The sequence below is a fragment of the Mus caroli genome, chromosome 17 (genome assembly GCF_900094665.2).
Source record: "Mus caroli chromosome 17, CAROLI_EIJ_v1.1, whole genome shotgun sequence".
In the NCBI taxonomy this organism is placed as follows: domain Eukaryota; kingdom Metazoa; phylum Chordata; class Mammalia; order Rodentia; family Muridae; genus Mus; species Mus caroli.
Genome location: NC_034586.1, coordinates 79,138,854 through 79,144,166, shown reverse-complemented (window position 1 = coordinate 79,144,166; position 5,313 = coordinate 79,138,854). Strand labels below are relative to the sequence as shown.

Genomic DNA, 5,313 nt, shown 5'->3' with positions numbered 1-5,313 from the left:
GATGCACGCATGCATGCCGTCACAGATGCACCATATAAGAACATGCACACAATAATAACTAATTTAAAGGTTTGTTTAATAAAAAGCAACGTAGCAATTTATATATCTTATACCTGGCCATATCGACGATCAGTTAGTTTGTCCATAGAGATGAACTCTTTGTATTAGAGGTGAGATTCTGGGAAGAGAGTTTAGGTCGACTGCCCATAAAACTACTGCCTTAGTTTCTCTGGATTTTAAAAGCTATTCGGAAACAACTTTTGGTAAAACAAAACACATTTATTTAGTTTGCCAGCCTGTAGAGGATGGCTCCTGCTTTCTCTTTGACTCGCCTGCAGCATTGTGATGGTTTTACAGAAAAGGTGACAGAAGCCAGGAGATGGGCATGCGGTTACTGTAACGGGGACAAGCTGTCAGGGCTGTGTCCCATCTGAGGGGCTGTTTAGCCCCTCTCTTCCCCCAGCATAGATGCCTGGGGCAGTAGTGATTCTTAGGATCCATTGTATCAGGGCTCCCCCCCCCCCGTTTGAATATTCTGGTAGCAAAGGGGAGGGACATAGTATTCCCCATTAGAATAGCTCATCAAGACTTAAACAGAGGTTCATGGTTACAGCAAACTGCTTCCCCAGCATGTGAGGAAGGCCTGGGTTTGGTCCACAGCACTGAAAAATAGTAGAGACACCTACTGGGCTTTTTGTTGTTGTTGTTGTTGTTAAAAATCTGGCTAGTTACTGTTTATAAGAAACATCCCAGGGCAGGAATGTTTAAATGTAAGATTAGAAAGAAAGAAACAAACAAACTCGAGGTCATACCATGAATGAGAATTGTGTGCCTGGAGCCAGGTATGGTGAAACTCTATTAGAATTTGAACCCTGTAGACCCATTTGGTGTTTAAAAAAAAAAAAAAAAAAAACAGCAAAAAAGCTACATATACCGGAAGGAACCAGGCCTGATGCTGCCTGACACCAGAGGCACCACACACAAGAAGCCGTACTCTAACGAAACCTGTCCCTTTTGAGTCTCCTCAGTCTCAAGAAGACAAGGTCACTTCCACCCACACCTTCAAAATTCTCCTCAGACAATCAAAAAGGATGCCCGAACTTCTTAGCTGCAGAAGTAAGTCCTCTCTATTGTAAGCCCGTGGGGTTGCTGTAACCTGCTGCATGCCTTTCCCTTTGGCACAGATGGCTTCACAAGTGCAATCACAGCCACGCAGTTTTTCCTTTTAATCTGTCCCGCCCTCGGAATCTGGGGATCGGTTTGGCACATTCTTAATATACAACAATTAGAGTGTTTGCTTGTCTTGCAGCCTGAAGAGTCTCATGTCTGAACTCAACAGATAAAATAGTGAGGTTGGCTGTGTACTGTCGGACTGACGGCCCCAGAGGGAGCCTGCATGATGGTCAGAGAGATACTTTCCTGTGCTTTCCAGGATGGCAGCAGGTCAGACCGACTCCTTCGAGTTGAGATTCCAGCCACTTCCTATCCAGGGAATCCAGCCCCTCCTCCCCTCCCCAGGCGGTCGGTAGTCTCATCAAGGAAAGATCCATGCTCCCTGATTACAGGAAACAGTTATAGGATAATGGAGCGGCATCCCCCAGCTCTCCAAAAAAAAAAAAAAAAAAAAAAACGGTTCCAGGGACCAGTGTCACGCTCAGGGATCGGAGCGCGGTGGAAAATGAGACCTAAAATGAGACCCAAGGGCCACAAAATTAGCATATGAGAAAAACCTAGTAAAGAGGGAGGCTGGAACTGCCTTCTCCTGCATCTGGCTGGAGCCACTGGCACCACTGCAGAGGCACTCCAGAGTGTCTGCGGGTGACCTGCCACATGGCCTGCAGGAGAAAGGCAGTGCCAAGCACGTGACCTCAGAGGCTTCCGAATGGGACATAAGTAACCCTGTCCTTTGCCTAGTGCTAGTGCCAAGCTTCCGAACATTTCTCTGTTTGGGGTGCTTCCTCCCTGGGAGCTATCTTCTTTCTTAATATATTCTTCAACTTTATTTTCTACTGTTCACGTGTCTCTGTCCAATTCCTTGTTGCAGATACAGAGACCCAGACCCCTAGTGGGCACCCACGGAAACCCAGCATCCGTAGGATCAGCACTGCTCAACAGCCAAGGTACAGAACCAGTCTAGATGCTCATCAACAGACCAGAAGAGACCATATGTGTATACACAGCAGAGTTTTATTTAGCTGTAAAGAATGGAATTATGGGTTGGGCAGTGGTGGCACGTGCATTCAATCCCAGCACTTGGGAGGCAGAGGCAGGCAGATCTTTGAGTTCAAGGCCAGCCTGGTCTACAGAGTGAGTTCCAGGACAGCCAGGGCCACATAGTAAGACCCTGTCTTAAAAATACCAAAAAGGGGGCTGGTGAGATGGCTCAGTGGGTAAGAGCACCCGACTGCTCTTCCAAAGGTCCAGAGTTCAAATCCCAGCAACCACATGGTGGCTAACAACCATCCGTAACGAGATCTGGCGCCCTCTTCTGGAGTGTCTGAAGACAGCTACAGTGTACTTACATATAATAAATAATTAATTAAAAAAAAATACCAAAAAGGAAAGAAAAATAAGAATGAAATTATGTCCTGTGCAGAGAATAAGACACCTCGTTAACCACAATAAACTAAACTCTTGAGGACAAATCTGTCCTCTGTCAATGCAGTACTAGGAATAGGGGTGAAATGAGGAAGAATAGTGGGGGTTTTGTTGTTGTTGTTTTGGGTTTTTTTGTTGTTGTTGTTTTTACATTCAATAAGAAACTGTTCTGATATATAAAGCAAGCCTATTAGAATCTGACAAAAAATATTATCAGGGGAGATTTTAACATCCTCTGGAGAACTAGTATATCTTTGTTTTCACAGACAAAAGATATGGCAGAAGTACAACACTCAGACAAAACAACTTGAACCAGACAGGGTTCCTCATAGAGAACCAAAGCCACTCCAACCAAGTGCTTACATCACAAAGGAATACAGGGGCTGCTTTCAAAATTATTGCCAAGTTAAGAAACACTGAGGCTTCCTAGACATAATTAAAAAAAATGCATCTAACAGTTTCTGGCAGATAATATATATTGTATGAACCTTTATTAGATAAAAATCTGAAAGCTCTAAGCTGCAAGCATTGTGAGATTGAGTGCTTCAGTCAGATCGTCACCGCTATAATTCAGGTGCCAGAAAGCTGTTGCTGCTGAGGCTGAAACAATTTGATGTCAGCCCAGCCCTGCCTCCTGGGTACCACCCAGGAGGATGATGGTCTCTGGCCACCTTCCCACTCCTGTATCCTACTGTCTAAGACTTCTTACTCCCAGATAAGTCATACGTAGAACACAAGTTGTCATATACTCTTGGAAATGTTAGAGTTGGCTTTTCAGCCTTTGTGATTCAAAGGAGACCAGTGTAGCAGGGGGAAATGAAGGCCGAGCACCAGTGAGTGAGTTTGGGTACAAATGGCTGAGAACCAGCCTGTGGTAGCGTGAATAAGAACAACCCCCATAGGCTCCTATGTTTGAATGCTTAGACACCAGGGAGTGGCCCAATTTGAAAGGATTAGAAGGATTATGAAAAAGTGGTCTTTTTGGAGTGGGTGTGGCCTTCCTTGTTGGAGGAAGTGTGTCACTCACAGTGGACTTTGGAGTTTAAAAGCCTGTGCCGGTCCTAGGCTTTCCCTCTCTCTGCCTTCAGATAAGGACCTAGCTCTTATCTACTCTTCCAGCACCACGTCTGCCTGCCTGCTGCCATGATGATAATGGACTAAACCTCTGAAACTCTAAGTAAGCCCCCAGTTAAATATGCTCTTTTATTAGAACTGCCATGGTCCTGGTGTCTCTTCACAGTGATAAAACAGTGACTAAGACATAGCCTAAAGTGAAATGTGTGAGTCTTATGAAAAGAACTTTAAAATACTATCAAAGAACATCACAGGGGACCCAGACCTCTATGGGAAAACATTCCATATTCTTGGATTAAAGGAATCAGCCTCTTGGGGAGATTTAATTAAAAGAATTAATTTCTAAATTAATTCTTTTTCCTATAGTGTCACATCCGAAGCCAGGCTGGCCTTGAACTCATGTAACCCAAATCTTCCTGCCTCACTATTCTAATCCTGAAATTACAGGCACGAACTACCTTGCTGGGCTCCTAAGCTAATTTATTAATAGAATGCATAAGCAATAAAAATATCAGCTCATGGACTAGCAAGATGGCTCAATATGTCATATAGTCCCCATGAAAGCCTGAAGGCCTGAATTCAGTCTCTGAAACCCACAGTGAAGGAGAGAACTCATTCCTAAAACATGTTCTCTGACCTTCACAGGTGCACCATGGCATGTGCATGCCTCTACTCTCACAAGTACAACACACACACACAAAGCTTTTAAAGATCAGTTCTTGGTTAGAACAAGAGCTACTGATTCTGGTGTGTGTGTGGGGGAAAACAAAGAAGATTGGTTAGCAAACAACGACAACAACATAGCTCAATGAAGGGAAACCAGGCTCACCAACCGTTAAACACAAAAACGCTCAGCAATGAAGACAGCGAACATGGAGAATTGCTGGGGACAGCTTACCCTGACAGGGACTGCCTGCAGTAGGCCGGGATGGCGACATCTCAGAAGCTCTTTGTAAAAAAAACAGTTGTTCCCATTTTTCCTAACCTTAGCTCTGGACAACGGCTGTATAGATTTCATTTGTGCGTGACTGCTTTTCAGTTGGCCTTGGTGTGCGTAATTATTCTATTCTATATGACTTTCTAACTTCTTTCTCCTTCTGCTCTGGTGAATTCTGTGAAACTAGATGTTTCTTGATGTAACGGTTCTTAAACAGTTAAAAATTGAGGCATGGGGCACAGCACAGCACAGCACAGCACAGCACAGTCCTGACGGTCCAGGTGTATGCTGTGCGTTCTCATCTTGGAAACAGTGTAACAATTGCACAATGGTGGTTCCAGATTAATGCTTGACCTGCAGAGGAAGTTTGAAGAAATAATTAGAAAATGACTTAGAGCCAACATTGGAACCCCCCAAAAAAGGAAAAAACTATTGAAGTTATGAGAAGTCTTGCACAACATTTAAGAATGGTTCCTGGATAAGAAAGTATAGAATACATAAAGTCTTATATTAGTAAAACTAAGTCAAATCACTGGGACTCTTAGGAGAGTCGTTGTGTGCAATGCACAGAAGCAGAAAGCTAGTAGAACTGCTGAGTTAAGGGTTGTGATGGTTTGTATATCCTTGGACCAGGGAGTGGCACCATCTGAAGGTGTGGCCTTGTTGGAATAGGTGTGACCTGGTTGGAATGGGTGTGTCACTGT

General features: G+C 44.1%; 1 long non-coding RNA gene across 3 annotated transcripts in view; it reads left to right on the top strand.

The window, feature by feature from the left end:
- Positions 1 to 939: 939 nt before the first annotated feature.
- LOC115029747 overlaps positions 940 to 5,313 on the top strand; it is a 10,886-nt gene continuing 6,512 nt past the window's right edge. For all 3 annotated transcript variants that reach the window (XR_003835309.1, XR_003835308.1, XR_003835307.1), the window contains exons 1-3: positions 940 to 1,116; positions 1,310 to 1,443; positions 2,045 to 2,120. This is a non-coding gene — a long non-coding RNA (uncharacterized LOC115029747). The remainder of the gene's footprint in view (positions 1,117 to 1,309; positions 1,444 to 2,044; positions 2,121 to 5,313) is intronic.